The sequence below is a fragment of the Quercus robur genome, chromosome 4 (assembly GCF_932294415.1).
Source record: "Quercus robur chromosome 4, dhQueRobu3.1, whole genome shotgun sequence".
In the NCBI taxonomy this organism is placed as follows: Eukaryota; Viridiplantae; Streptophyta; class Magnoliopsida; order Fagales; family Fagaceae; genus Quercus; species Quercus robur.
In genome coordinates, this window is record NC_065537.1 from 39,950,188 (window position 1) to 39,965,536 (window position 15,349).

At 36.7% G+C, this 15,349-nt stretch overlaps 1 long non-coding RNA gene and 1 pseudogene across 1 annotated transcript; both read right to left on the bottom strand.

The window, feature by feature from the left end:
* Window positions 1-2,568, bottom strand: LOC126721674 (uncharacterized). The gene is made up of 4 exons (XR_007653901.1): window positions 2,502-2,568; window positions 1,711-1,841; window positions 634-1,627; window positions 1-414 (listed from the first exon to the last, which is right to left on the bottom strand). It is a non-coding gene; the product is annotated as an uncharacterized LOC126721674 (long non-coding RNA).
* Window positions 2,569-8,317: 5,749 nt separating this feature from the next.
* On the bottom strand, window positions 8,318-10,812 carry LOC126721854 (putative disease resistance protein RGA3; annotated as a pseudogene).
* Between the last annotated feature and the right edge of the window lie 4,537 nt (window positions 10,813-15,349).

Here is a 15,349-nt window from a genome sequence, read left to right on the forward strand (position 1 = left end):
ACAATACAATCACAAAACAATACCAAACTAACAACTTGAACAATATCTGCTCTTCTAAGCTGCAGCTGCTTAATATTGCACATGAATAGTGTAATGTTGGATGTGCACAACTTCTTTCAGTGTTATATGCTATGATGAGCCTGCACCATCTTATGCTCATAGAAGATGGTTATGTTGGCACCAGCATCCTCACTTTTGAATTTAGTCCTCCAAACATTTTTGAAGCAGCCCCCCTTTCAACATGAATCTCTCTCTCTCTCTCTCTCTCTCTCTCTCTCTCTCTCACACACACACACAAGCACAAAATTATGTACAACAGAAGATAATGTGCATTTACCCTTTTACCGTTGCATTAAGCAAAATGAATTAATTTGGTTGTTTCTTCAGCCTGGCCTATATCATCCATGCTGATTCCTGCACAAATGAAAGTTGTCACTATTAAATTACTGGAGCATTCTTCATGTTGACCTCAGACATTCTCAATTTTTGTTTCTTTTTAAATTTATTTTAATTCACTGCAGAGAAACTAATAAAAGCTTCTATAAATAGTCAGAAGAGTTGTAGTTCACATACAAGAATTTGTGCAAGTTGATGTAATATATAGTAGTAATTAGTTAAACAGAAAGTACTAACCTCCACTGCATGTAAAGCTCTTGAACTGATTATTGTAGTGTGACCACTTTTCTTCAATCTTCCTCTTGATCTACTGAGCTGTCTTCTTCTCCTCCTCTGCATTAGCTGCCACATCATACTTTTCCTTCAGCTTCTTTCCATCATCGTAGATTGTTTTCTTCTCCTGCTTTGCCTTTCCCTTTTGTTTCATCAAAGAATCTATTTTTTGTTTTAGCTCATTTATTTGTCCTTCGTCTCCAGAGATACTCTTTCCAACTGTTGTTTGCATGTCATGCATGTGTTGTATCTGTGCTTCAGCCTCAATAATAACTGATTTGAGCTTCAAGTACTTTTCTTTATTCTCATCCAGTTGAGATGCTATCTCAGCCATAGGCTTGATCAGATTGGTGCACTTTTCGATGGTGTCACTGGCTTGGCAGAATCAACTTTTCAGATCTTTGAAGTCCTTTGAGAGTTGAAGCACTAGGGATTTCATTTTATCAGAGAAGCCATCATTTTCATCCAAGTCACACAACAATTCTAATGCTGAATTTAAAGAAATGGAATGGCCAGGATGACAGGCAGAAGAGAAGTCAGCTACTAGTACATTTTTAACAAGGTCCAATGCCTTGTCTATGTCAGATTGACCTGGCCTGGACTGGACATTTGTTGTTACACTGCTGGATGCAGGCTGAAGAGTTTCAGAATTGGCTCCCAAGGAAGTGTAAAAGGACTCCATATCATCATCCTCACTGTCAATAGGCTCCGGAGAACTCTCTTCATGCTTTACCATTGGTTGAGCATTTAATCCAGTAGTTTCAGATGTTGGACTAGCTACTGCAACTGATGACATTTCAAGTGTAGTAGGATGAGAGGTTGATGCTTTTAAGTGTTTCTCAACTTGGGCTTCTGTATGCTTCGTTAAGGCTGACCTGGGGACCAATTGAGTTTCTTCTTCTTCTTCTTCTAGTTGTGGGTGACCTGATGCTTGTTTGGAGATTTCATTGTAAGAATCCTTCATTATAGATACAACACAATGAGAAATGATTGTTAAAGCAAAACAAATTTTAAGATGATCTGATTGAGAAAAATGGTAACCTTTGTGGAACTTGTTTTGCTTTGAGTTGATGGAGAGGATTGTTTGGATCTGCTCTCTTCCTGTTCTGCTTTTGGTTCATGTAGTGCCTCGTCAACAGCTTTGTCTACATCAACATCACTCTGATAAACCTCTGTGGCAATGGTCCCAATAAAAAATGTGAACCATTACTGACTCAACCAATATCATTATTTACAAAATGAGAATCACATCTTCCCTATACTAATTTTTTTTTTTCAAGTGAACACCTCCTCCAAAAGAAGATAAACAGTTTATGAAAAAGGGTGGAAAAAGGTAAAGTGATAGAAGGAGACAAAAAAAAAAGTCAATGTCAAATAGAGGTAGTTAGATGTAAGAGTGATATTCTCTCTCTCTCTCTCTCTCTCTCTCTAAGGAGTGAGGTTTGTCCCAACAATTAGGATGAGAGCTTTTAAACAGTAGCCTTCATTTCATGGTACATGGCCTCCAGTCAATTGTGTTATTCATTGGGATTAAGAACTTCTTCGCATGAAGATGAATAATACATATTAAAGTAAATTCTTAGAAAAAAGAATCATGTTAAAGATTGTTCATTCAAAGAAATTTTGTTGTAGTGTAAAAAATTGTACAATAAAGAGTTGTGTATTTCTCAAAGGTTTTAATACATCACCAAACAACACAATGTGAAACAAACCATCTTTTCAAGGGCAGAATAAAATAGATGAGAGAGCATATGCATATTATATTATGGTGTGATTAACTCATACACTTACACAAGGTGTGGTCAAGTAGAAGAGCTAGTTTTGCCTTTTACCTTTGTGCCCTTGCTTTAAGAGAGATGAATTTGGTTGTCTTTTAGCCTGGTGGGCACCAGTTATTTCTTTACCTGGAACAAATGAAATATATTAATAACTATAATAGCATTTTTGTTTGAACTGCACTGCAAGATCACATCTGGAGAGACTGATAGAAAAAGCCATCATAAATACTCAGAATTTTTACTATAGTTTGTTTGCATGTGGGGGAGAGCACAGTTCATGACATCATCTCATGTTTAGTGAAATATTCCGTAGCAACTACCAACAAACATTAATATTTTATTTTAAGTCTTTGGGGTCCGAAGCAATCTTCATAGTTAGTTGGCATATTAGAATTTATGAGAGTTGATATTCTAGTTTTAAGTGCTAAATAGTTGTCATTCTATAATATGATTAATTTGTAAAACAATATAATGGACAAAATTTAAGTATAGTTGAATAGGTGTAGTACCATTGGTTGCTTAATTAGATTCAAACATATGGTTGCATTGACCGTTTCAATACAAATTAGTGTTATATTTCTCAAAGGAAAGTTAAATTCTGTGTGTTTGAATTTAATTGAGGACTTTAACAAACTTTTGTCCCGATATACATTATATGAAATACTAACCTCCAAAGCGCAGAAAACTACGATACCATTTCTTCTTGGGCAAAGCTAATGTTGAAGAAACTATAGGGAAATCAATCTCCAGGTCTGGCCAATCTGGACCTTCTCCATCCTCCTTTTGGCATCGCTCTGTCAACAGCTTGCATCCTTGTATTTGCAAATGTTGAAGAGAACTGGGAAGTGTAGGGAATTTAACCAAAATCCCAACCTGTGAGAAACAAAACAAATAGAGAAAACACACGTCAAAGAAAATAATCACACGCACAAGACAATATTTACGTGGTTCGGCAATTTGCCTACGTCCACGGAGTTGCAGGGATTTCACTATTATCAGGGAGAATACAATAGTGCACAAGAACACTCTCAAGAAACCCAAATCCCAATTACACCCTAGCACTCTCTCACAGAAAAAATAAGAATAGAAACTGGCTGCCTCTCTTTTCTCTATTTTCTCTCATGCGGCTGCTCACTAGGTTAATTAGGATTTCTCTCTATGTTCTCACGGCTGCATCTTTTGCATGTCAAAACCTAATATATATATATATATATATATATATATATGTCAAGGTCGGCTGCCTTTTTGGAATTGCTATTCCTTGTGAAATTCGGTCAAAAAAGGACTGACTTAAAGTGGACGTGGGCTTGTGGCAATTCAAGCCACACATGGCCCACTTCAACAAATCTCCACCTTGGCTTGAATTGATCAAGCTACACAAGCAAACTCCTCCATCAGCTCCACCTTAGCCCTTAAGGGCTCACAAGCTGCAAACATCAGCCACAATCCTCCATAACACAATCCCTCATCCCTGCAACTCATCCTCCTGTCCTCAAGCTAGAAGACCAATTGAAGCTGCGCACAGCTTCAACTTCTCAATAGTGACACCCTTAGTCAACATGTCTGCCGGGTTCTTAGATCCACAAATCTTCTCAAGCATTACCAGTTTATCTTCAACAAGGTAACGGATAAAGTGGTATTTTGTTTGTATGTGCTTCGACTTTGAATGAAAAGCTGAATTTTTGGCAAGAAAGATTGCACTCTGACTGTCACTGTGTAGAATGCCCATCTTCTGCTTCTTACCCAATTCATCTAAGAAACCATGTAGCCAAATCATCTCCTTTCCAGCTTCAGTTGCTGCAACATACTCAGCTTCTGTAGTAGACAAAGTAACAATCTTCTGTAGATTTGAAGCCCATGATATAGCTGTACCACCCAGAGTAAAAACAAACCCAGTAGTACTCTTTCTACTATCAATATCACCAGCAAAATCAGCATCTACATAACCCTGCAGTTTCAAACTTGCACCTGTGAAGCAAAGACATGTATCTGATGAATCCTTCAGATATCTCAGAATCCACTTGACTGCCTCCCAATGCTGCTTTCCAGGCCTACTCATGAATCTGCTCACAACTCCCACTGCATGTGAAATGTCTGGCCTTGTACACACCATAGCATACATCAAGCTGCCAATAGCTGAGGCATAGGGCACCTTGCTCATGTGGTCCCTTTCTTCTTCTGTCTTCGGTGATTGTTCTTTGCTTAGTTTGAAATGACTACCCAAGGGTGTGCTCACTGGTTTAGCTTCATTCATGTTGAACCTGCTGAGAACTTTCTTCACATACTCTGACTGTGAAAGTTTCAATGTACCATTAGCTTTGTCTCTAATGATTCTCATACCAAGGATTTGCTTTGCAGCTCCCAAATCCTTCATTGCAAACTGTTTGGACAATTGCTTCTTCAGATTATTAATCTCCTCAATGCTAGACCCTGCAATAAGCATATCATCCACATATAACAATAATATGATGTAAGAATTGTCAAAAAACTTAACATAGCAACAGTGATCAGCTTCACATCTCTTGAACCCAATTCTGTGCATAAAACTGTCAAATTTCTTGTACCACTGTCTAGGAGCTTGTTTTAGGCCATACAAGCTCTTTCTCAGTTTGCAAACTAAATTCTCTTGTCCTTGAGCAATGAACCCTTCTGGCTGAATCATGTAAAGGTCTTCCTCCAAGTCACCATGAAGGAATGCTGTCTTCACATCTAACTACTCAAGATGTAAGTTTTCTGCAGCCACCATTCCCAATACTAGTCTGATTGTTGACATCTTCACAACTGGAGAAAATATCTCTGTGTAGTCAATGCCTTCCTTCTGCTGGAACCCTTTAATAACTAATCTGGCCTTGTAACGTTTGCTACCATCATGCTCAATCTTTATTCTGTATACCCACTTGTTGTGCAAAGCCTTCTTTCCTACTGGCAATTCAGTTAGTTCCCATGTTTGATTCCCCAACAAAGAATCCATCTCATCCTTCATGGCTAACTCCCACTTGCTTGAGTTTTCATCTTGCAAGGCTTCATCATAACACTCTGGCTCACCACCATCAGTCAACAGGAGATAATTTAGAGTGGGTGAATAACGCTGTGGAGGTCTAATGTTTCTGGAAGATCTGCGGACTTCAGCTACAGGTGTACTCAGATCTACCTGTGAATTTACATTCTCCTTATCTTCTTCACCCCTTTTCTGGACAGTACCTTCAGTCAATTCATCTAAGTTGATAAACTCAGATTTCTTTTGATCTATCTCTGTAACATCTGACACTACAGTTGACCTGTCCTTGTACATAACCTGTTCATTAAATATCACATTTCTACTTCTGATGATTTTCCTGTTTTGTTCATCCCAAAACCTATAGCCAAATTTCTCATCACCATAGCCAATGAAAAAACATATTTTAGACTTTGCATCAAGTTTACTACGAGCATCAGAATCAATATGAACATAGGAAATACAACCAAAAACTTTTAAGTGTGAAAACTTTACCTCTTTACCGCTCCAAACCTCCTCAGGAAGTCTGAACTCCATGGGAACTGAAGGTCCTCGGTTTATCAGGTAAGCTGCAGTGCTAACAGCATCAGCCCAAAAAGTTTTTGGTAGTCTAGCATGCAACCTCATACTCCTAGCACGCTCATTGAGAGTTCTATTCATGCGCTCAGCCACACCATTCTGCTGTGGTGTCCCAGGAATGGTCTTCTCCATCCTAATTCCCTGTGCAGCACAATACTCACTGAACCCTCCATCTATGTACTCTCCTCCATTATCTGATCTCAAACATTTTACTTTCAAACCTGTTTCTGTCTCAACCATGGCCTTCCACTTCTTAAAGGTTTCAAATACATCTGATTTATTTTTCAGAAAATAAACCCATACCTTTCTACTTGAGTCATCAATAAAAGTGATGTAGTACCTTGAACCTCCAAGGGATGCAACCGGAGAAGGCCCCCACAAATCAGTGTGTACTAACTCCAATTTTCCAGCCTTCGGTGTCCTGCCAGTTTTCAAGAAGCTCACCTTTTTCTGCTTTCCTAAGATGCAACTTTCACACATGTCAAAATCAATGGACTTCAATTCTGGTAGTTTTCCTTTTGACAGCAGCATCTTCATCCCTTTCTCACTCATATGACCAAGTCTGCGGTGCCATAGGCTTGTATCAATACTTGCATCAGCAACTGCAATTGTGTCTCTTGGACTTGAGGTCATGTACAGAGTACCAGTCTTCTTTCCACGAGCCAATACCCTAGCTCCCTTTGTAACCTTCCAAGTACTACCAACAAATAGTATTGCATGTCCTTCATCATCAAGTTGTCCAACAGAAATCAGATTCCTCCTCAGGTCAGGAATATGTCGAATCTTCTCCAGTAACCAAACAGACCCATTGGGCAACAATATTCGAACATCTCCCATACCCACAACATCCAAGGCTGAACCATCAGCCAAATACACCTTACCAAAATCACCTGCAACATAATTCTGTATGATTTCTCGGTGTGGAGTGGTATGAAACGAAGCTCCTGAATCCAAAACCCAATCATCAAGTGGACTGTCTACTGCAAGAAGTAATGCATCTTGTACCTCTTCTGTTACAGCATTAGCAGAATCATCTTCATTCTTCTTCTTAGGACTTTTGCATTGATTCCTAAAGTGACCTGTTTTCCCACAATTCCAGCATTGTACTTGTTGGCTTGATCTAGATTTACTTCTGTTCCGATTAGAATTTCTGGATTTTGATCTGCCCCGATTTGAATTTCTGTTATTACCTCTGCCTCTTGTCTCAAGGTTTAGGGCAGAACCAGATCCTGAGGTTTCACCTGCATCTCTCCTGCGAATTTCCTCAGCTAGAATTAAATCTCGTATATCATTGTACTTGAGTTTTTCCTTTCCTGTAGAATTGCTTACTGCCATCCTCATTGCCTCCCAACTGTTTGGCAAAGAAGCCAAAACGATCAGTGCACGGATCTCATCATCAAAGTCAATTTCTACAGACGACAATTGATTTGTGATAGTGTTAAATTCATTCAGATGTTGTGCTACTGATGCATTCTCTGCCATCTTCAGATTGAACAGTTTCTTCATCAAGTGCACCTTATTGTTTGCTGACGGCTTTTCATACATACCGGACAAAGCCTTCATCAGATCTGCTGTGGTCTTCTCCTTTACAACATTGTGTGCAACAGACCTAGACAGAGTTAACCTGATAACTCCTAGTACCTGTCTGTCAAGAAGAGTCCATTCCTCAGCCTTCATAGCCTCAGGTTTTTCCCCTAGAAGCGGTTGATGCAATTTCCTCCCATAAAGGTAATCCTCAATCTGCATCCTCCAATACGCGAAGTCTGTGCCATCAAACTTTTCTATTCCAGACGCCTTTCCTGCTTCCTCTGTCATTGCTCCCACTCAAACCTAACCCTAGGCTCTGATACCAGTTGTAGGGAATTTAACCAAAATCCCAACCTGTGAGAAACAAAACAAATAGAGAAAACACACGTCAAAGAAAATAATCACACGCACAAGACAATATTTACGTGGTTCGGCAATTTGCCTACGTCCACGGAGTTGCAGGGATTTCACTATTATCAGGGAGAATACAATAGTGCACAAGAACACTCTCAAGAAACCCAAATCCCAATTACACCCTAGCACTCTCTCACAGAAAAAATAAGAATAGAAACTGGCTGCCTCTCTTTTCTCTATTTTCTCTCATGCGGCTGCTCACTAGGTTAATTAGGATTTCTCTCTATGTTCTCACGGCTGCATCTTTTGCATGTCAAAACCTAATATATATATATATATATATATATATATATATATATATATATGTGTCAAGGTCGGCTGCCTTTTTGGAATTGCTATTCCTTGTGAAATTCGGTCAAAAAAGGACTGACTTAAAGTGGACGTGGGCTTGTGGCAATTCAAGCCACACATGGCCCACTTCAACAGGAAGCCCATCCTCAGGCAAGGATTGGAGCATAGGGCAGTCCTCACTGTAAAGGTCCTTCAGTGAAGGGAGGCTCTTCAGTATCTCCTTGGGGCCTAGAGATTGCAGAAGGGGGCAGGAGACAATACTTAAACACTCCAGCGTAGCAGGTAGTTCCTCAGTTAATTTCACAAGCATTGGACAGTTTCGGATGGATAGAAATGTGAGAGATATCAAAGTTGGCAGTGACCCTTCTTCTCTCTTGGACAAAGTTACAAGATCTTTGCAATCACGAATGTACAATGCCTTAAGGCCAGGGAGTTGGGGCCATTTTGGAAGTGAGGTGAGGTTTGAGATGCCAGAGATAACCAATGAGTATAGAGAGCTGGTATTTGGTATTTCCCTCACTAATGTTCCATCATGACATGCATCCAGTGCTAAATGCTGAAGACGTTGGGCAAAATGTGGTTTTGGGAGAGCAACTAATAACTCACACCCACTGATCTCTAGCTTTTGTGGAGCAAAAGTGTTTTGGCAGTGCCTGCATCTTGGGACAGCTTCGTAATTCCATTTCCAACAAATTAAACAAAGACCCTTGCTGCCAACTAATAGGTTGGCCTTGATCATTTGTACCATTCCAACTCAAAAGATCTTCACCCCAATCCTCCAGAATAGGATTGTCAATAAGTTTCAGAAACCTCATTCTTGGGGCCATTGGAAGTGCCTTCAAGGATTTGCAGCTTTTGATCTTCAAGACTCTCAACATAAAAAAGAGGTTGGGCAGCTCCTTAGCTTGTGGCAATTGCTAAACTTTAGCCAATCGAGGGAAGGGCAATCGACCTCTGGCCATGTCTCCAACTCCAGCATATACCTTCAATGTAGAGCACTTCAAGATTGGGTAGCTCACCTAGAGTGGGGTTTTGCATTTTGTGCAATCATTCAAGGTAACTTTGACCAAATTTTGAAGCTGCCCTTCTCTCATCCAAGTTGAAAATTCAGTTCCCCTGTAGTGACAAATTTGGAGCTCTTTGAGGTTTATGTGAGGTTCTAAGTCTTCGAGTACACTATTTTCAGTTGCATCATCATGTGTGCTGACTACCCTGTCACTCCATTCAAACACCAACTTGTTAAGGTACTTCTTCTGGTTCAACTTAGCCTCCCCTACGTTAACTGCATTTTCTAACTCTGAGATATGTAATGTTCCTGAAAGGTATGCCATGTTCTTCAGTTCTTCAATTCTGTATCCAGTCTTGTGGCCAGCCCGAAATGCATGGCAATCGTGCAGATTGCTTAAGTTCCCCAGATTTGGAGGCAAGTTGGAGGACTTGACCCAGAACAAATCCCTGAGCTCCAGACGTCTCAGATTAACCAATTTCCTAAGGTCCTCTGGCAATTCAAAAAGCCAAGGGCATCCCAAGAGTGTCAGCGTTTGCAAATTGTAGAGTTCGCAAATTGAGTTGGGGAGAACTTTGATTTCTGTTCTAGAGAGGTCGAGGTAGCGTAACAACCTCAACTCTTTAATTGAGCTAGGCATTTCCAAGATCGTACTTGAACTAAGATCCAAGGTCCGTACGTATTTCAATGTATGAAACACTTTGTCAAGGGTCTGACCAAAGTTTTTCAAGTAGTCACTAGGAAATACAAGTGACCGCAGCTTCTTAGATTTCTCGACAATCTTCAACATAGGCTGCTCCACATCTTTACCGAGTAAGCTCACATGAAGAGATTCTTCAGAGAAACTGTATGGCTCGTTATCTTTAACTAGACAAAAACTGCTGCTTGAAACTGATTGAGCCAAGTCATGCATAAGATCATGCATGTTGAAAATCTGCTAGTCATCAATGAGTGAAAGTTGAAAGAAGGACCTTATTAAGAGCTCGTCAAAACATGCAAATCCAGTCTCCTCCTCAGTCTGTCCTGCTCGAGCTTGTATATATCTTTGTCCTATCCAGAGCTTGACCAACTTTTCCTTGTGGAAAACGTAGGCCTTAGGAAATAAGGAGCAGAATTCAAAACAACATTTCAGGCCATAAGGTATGGTCATAACTCAATTTCAGAATAGCCAAAATTTTGGGCTTGTCATTTCCGGAGTTCTGATCCTCTATCTCCCATATCTCACTACTTTGAATTTGCTTCCATTTGCTTACATCATCAACGCAACCACGCAAGAGACCTCCCATTGCCTTGACTGCCAATGGGAGACCTATGCACTTTCTGACAATTTCTTTACCAATGCCTTCCAAAACTTTCCGCCTCCGGCTGGACGATTTGTCACTGTCACTGGACAATTTCTTTATTTATTTATTTTTTGGCTGAGAGTCAATGTCTTAAATTTATATTTAACTCTTAAGTCTGACTTTTTATTTTGTATTAATTAATTATCAATATATATATATAAAAGCATAGACCTCATGTGAGAGAGCATGAGGTTCTGCCAAGTGACACATTCGTTGAATTTCTCTTATTTAGGCTTCCACCTCATCAAAGTTTACATTTATGTAAAACTTTTAATTCATTGAATGTGTCAATGAAGTAAATACACATTAATTATCTATAAGTATGCACTAATTATATATATATATAAAAGAAAAAAAAAAAACATCGCGTGAGAGACCATGCGATTCTGTCATGTGACGTTTTGTAAGAGTAATTTTTCATTTAGTTTTATGCCTCAACCTCTTTACATATTTGGATTATAATAAAATTCTATTAATAGGATATCATTATTTTCACTAAGGGTACGTTTGGTACACGAAATGTGGATTACAACAGGAATGATAATCTTTATTACCAGGAATAAAATGTGTTGTAATGGAATAATTAAACATATTCATTAGTTTGGTTGTGAGTTGTAATATTAGAATAAAACTTATGATCTATTTTAGGAAAAATCTCATTCATACAATTATATTTCCTAGAAAATAATATATTTTAAATTTTAGAGAGATGAGTTATTTTTTTATGATTTTTTATTTCCATAATTGTTAGGTGGATATGGAAAGTTTATTTATTTGAAAATATATAAATGTTAAAAATTATTACATCTACTAAGGAATAGCTATTACAACCCTTTTAGAGATGAATAGTTATTCCTCATTTTAAAGAATAGCTATTCATAAGGAATGACTATTCCCTGTAATAAAAACATAACCAAACTATTGAATAGCTAAACCATAGGAATAACTATTACATTACAGTATCTATTTCAATCTACCAAACATGCCATAAGTGTTTAACTTACCACTATCATACTTCAATAACATAAATGTGACATCATAAAGTTTAGATGATATTTCTATAAGCCAACTAAACATTTACATTTTTCTCAAAAAAAAAAAAAAAAAACATTAAACTAAACATTTACATGAAATTACAAATTTTTTATGCTAACTCCAAGCCAATGTAGAAGCTTCCACATTGGCTTAAGCAAAAATTATGATTAAAAATTTCAGCAAAAAAATAAATGATTAAACAAACAATCAACTTATTAAACCACCCTTTATTTTTTGGGAGAAGATATTACACCACATAATAACTAATTTCTAATTTATGTAACTTTTTCTCTATAGTTTAAATTCTCCATCTCCTTAATTTTGTATTACATTATTAATTTAACAAAAATCTCTTCATGTTATTGCAACATTACTTCATGTTATTACTTTAAAATATTTTGGATATTCTATATAAGTTTTTCACATAACAACTTAAAGTATTATTCGCGCATTGTGGGGGACCACGGCTAGTTACATTGAATGACAAGGAAATAAGTGGTTCTAATTTCTAAGTAACTATCAATTTATTGGCGATATCTTATCCATTCAAATAATCAAAAGAGTGTTTATTTACAATTTTTTAAATTAGGCTAAAGTTCATTTTACACCCATTAAGCTTGGGTTAATTGTTATTTTGGTCTCTGCAAGTTTTAATTTTACCATTTTCGTCTTCCAATTCTTCAATCATTATCAAACGCGGCATTTCTATTCATGGCTATTTTAATGCTACTATCTATTTTTTTCACAAAAAATAAAAACCACTGTAGTTTTGGTTTAAACCAAAACTTAATAAAAATGACACAACACTCCCTTTAGTTTTAAAGAATATTCCATATTTTGAAAAGTTGGTGAAGAGGGTGTGTGGTACTCTAGAAATTTCAGAATAGAATTTCCAGATGTACATAATTGGATCTATGAACTTGCTTGGAGGAGTTGTTGGAAGTGTTTATTTCCTTTTTCCTACTGGAAGTATTCTTGTATAAGTTTAGTGATAAATACAAGGTAGTTAATACCGTACCAGTACCGGTCGGTATGTGCTATATCGGTATGTATACCAATATCGAAACATCAACGTTTTGTATCGGTTTAAATACCGGCCATGTACCGCCATACAGGTCAATTTCAGGCAATACCGGCCGGTATAGAAAAAAGTTTTTTTATTTATTTTTTATAAGTTTTGTAATTTTTGAATTTTTATTAGGGCAGAATGGTAACTTATTTGCATTAACTTATTAGTATTATTTGTTTTCTTAGTATGCAATGGTAACTTTTAAGCTTTCTATTTTTTATATTGTGTATTTTTTTTTAATTGATACTAAAGTCTAAAAGCATGAATAATTAATTTTGAATTGAGGAAATGTTTTATGGTAAACTTTTATATTTATTATAATATATACACACACACATACACACATACATACACACATACATACATACATACATACATATATATATATATATATATATATAAAATAGCGGTAAACTCGAAACGGTACACTGGTATTGACCGGTATCCGAAATATATCGTACCGCTAATCAAACCGGTTCAGCCTTCGGTACGGTATTGACTCCCTTTGATAAATAATGGTGATATTTAACAATTACAACCCAAAAAAGAAAAGAAAAGAAAAGGATTTCACTAACCATTGTTATGGCTTGATCAATGGAATCTTTTCAAATTTGAAATGTTTTGTTAATTTTTTATTAATGGAAAGATTAATGTTTTGATTTTTTCCAAACCTCAAGCACGGGGTGTATCATTTTCCTAAAGTTTTGGAGCAAGAGTGTCATTCTCGGCCCCAAACCTCAAGGGAGGTTTTTGTGATTTACCATAGTACAATTATAACTTAAAATATGTCTGCCAAAATTATTAATAATTACAATAATATATAAAAATTGGAAAAAAAAAAAAAAAAAAAAAAAAACAATGCCCATAATATATATGAGAGAGAGAGAGAGAGTTATTGTCGTGCATCTAAGAGAGAAAACCTAGTCTCTCTATATCACCACAGTACCAGAGTTTAAGAAGTAAATCTGAAGATGGTATTTTTGAATATTGGTGAACACAGTTTGAAGCCATAAAACTATCCCAGTGATTTTGTAGAGGTCAACTCATTAAGGTGGTCCTTGGAGTCACGAATGTTGTTTGTAGAAGGATTTCAAATTAGACGAGTCCAAAAGGCTTGGAGCAATTATTGATGTCACGTCTAAAAGTATCTATGGGTATGATTCAGTTGTAAATTTCAATTCTAATAGCAAAATTCCTCTTTAAGGTTAGGATGAACCCTTATAGTGGTTTTTCCTTTGCATGTGTCCATAGGTTTTCCATTTCGTCACCAATAACTTGTCTTATTTGTTTTATTGATTTATTCTTTATATAGATGTGCTCATGGTAATAATCTGCTAATCAAACTAAATTACATAAATCGTTTATCAAACCTGACTAATTCTTCTTAAAATAAACTAAGGGGTCTAAATTGGTCATTTTAATTAGTGTTTGAGCAGGTTTCACTTTGTGTAGAATTAATCTCTCTAGTGTGATCCTTGACTTTGTTGTCATAGAGTAAAATTTTCAAATTTTATTTTTTGACTATGAAACTTGGGTTTTTTGAAGGCTCTAATGGTGAAGATGGCCTTCAAATCGCACGTGATAAACTTCTTAAGGATTGTCAATATTAGAAAATTGCAAGGAAATCTCAAGAAAAATTAAATAAGGTGAAGCTTAATAAAGAAGTATTGTAAAATTAGATGAAACCAACAAATTGAATGATATTTTTTAAAATCAATCTGCCTCTCAAGTGGACAAGATTAATCACTTGGGAGAGGAACTAGTTGAATGTAAAGTTAAATTGGAAAACGTAATAAGTGCCAATTGTAATAAAAAAGCCTTCACTCTAAAGACAAAACCTACATATTCCTCAATTTAAGAGGAATCATAATGAAGAGTATAAGGCTAATGAAGGTAGGATAGATAAGAACACAAGACCTTTGGTTGAAGTTCAAGTTTCAAAACTCATGTCTATACCTCCTCCTAGAGTACAAGATAGATCTAAGTTTGTCCTTAGCTATCACCACTGTTGTCATATATATATATATATATATATATATATATATATAATAGCAGATGCCTTTTCCTACAATTAAGGCGGTTGTGACATGTAGGAAAAATGCCCACTTAAAACTTTGACACGTTGACAGTAAAAAAGTTACAAAAGCGATTGTTGTATCATTTGAGTACTGAATTACAGTGTCAAAATACACCGTCTATCTCAAACCCAAACACTACACCGGTTCAGTACCCTTTAAGCTATACTATCGTTTCACTAAAGACAAGATATAAAAAGTTCAAAAACGGTTTGCAAACCCATACCTAGATGATCCTTTAAACAAAGAAGGCACGAAAGATGGAGAGAGCAAAAAATTGAGAAACCTGTACGCCAATTGTGTCAAGATGGACAAAGAAGGTACCAATTTCGAATCGATCAGATTCCAGATCGCTTGGATCTACTTTTATTTTTTATTTTTATTTTTTGGTTGGATCTAGGGTTTATCATATGCTTTTTGGATGAATATATTGCTTTTGTTTATTGGTGGTGTTAGTACTCAACTTTGAATGTTCCAATTTCAATGTATTTCTTCCTCAATTGTTCACATTCTACATTTCGGAATCGGAATAATTGTGTTACTCGCTAATGGTGAAATAAGCCGCATC